A 1,138-nucleotide genomic window follows, 5' to 3' on the forward strand; every position below is an offset into this window, starting at 1 on the left:
ACCCGAACCCCAGAAAACAAAAAACTTTTTGCCCGTCTCCCCCCTCCCCCGACAATAAACGTCGTTCGAGAGCAGCAACGCTCCGCTCCGGCAGTGCAGGAGGGGAAAAGAAAATCAGCTCAACGCCAAATTCTGGACAGAACAGCCGGGGGATGGAGGGCTTTTTTTTTTTTTTTTTTGGTCATTTTTTTTGTTTGTTTGTTTCTTTGTCGGTTTTTATTCACAAGACTTAGTTTGCTTTTAAAATTCATAACTTAAAAGGAAATAAGCTACATCATTGAAATAAATTAAACACAATAAAGAAGATCGTGCTTGCTTTTTTTTTTTTTAACCCCCTCTCTCTCTTTTTTTTTAAACATGGCTTGGTAGATTTATTCACAAGACTTAGTTTGCTTTTAAAATTCATAACTTAAAAGGAAATAAGCTACATCATTGAAATAAATTAAACACAATAAAGAAGATCGTGCTTGCTTTTTTTTTTTTAACCCCCTCTCTCTCTCTTTTTTTAAACATGGCTTGGTAGAATAGGCAAACCAAATTGACAGAAAGCCAGGCAAAAAATATATTTAAAAAATCGTCCCCCCGTGCCTGCCACTCACCCATCGGAAATAAAACCGAACAATAAAAAAAGGCATGAAATTAAACTCTTAAGTTTTCTTTCGTTTTTTGTTCTCTCGCTTTTTTTTTTTTTGGTGGTTGGTTGGTTGGTTTGTTTTTTACCTTTTGCCCCCGCTAAGAAAGAAAAAACCCAAAGATGGCTAAAGGCGCACTGCAGGTTTCGCTGGGGATGTCTCTGAGGCGAGGGGGGACAGCGGGCAAATCTCTGCTGGATCCGGCGTTGACACCATACTGCAGCTGTGGTCCCCAGCGCAGCCACGGCAGCACCAGTATGTACAAAGCTGGGCAGCGTAATAATAAATATCTGTGTGTCTCTTCCAGGGTTTGATATCCCTGCTCCGAACCAAAACAGTTTTCCAAGCCTCTTTCCTTCGCAGACTCTCACTCGACTCGGTAAGTGGAAAGTTTTGCTTTAAAGTTCGCTCGTGACAGGGATTTGCTGTGCACTCACATAGGATTTTTTTCTTGTTGGTGGTTGTTTGCTTTAGGATTTTTTGCTGCTTTTTTTTTTTGGGGGGGG

Source organism: Buceros rhinoceros, unplaced genomic scaffold (assembly GCF_000710305.1).
Source record: "Buceros rhinoceros silvestris isolate BGI_N320 unplaced genomic scaffold, ASM71030v1 scaffold29712, whole genome shotgun sequence".
In the NCBI taxonomy this organism is placed as follows: domain Eukaryota; kingdom Metazoa; phylum Chordata; class Aves; order Bucerotiformes; family Bucerotidae; genus Buceros; species Buceros rhinoceros.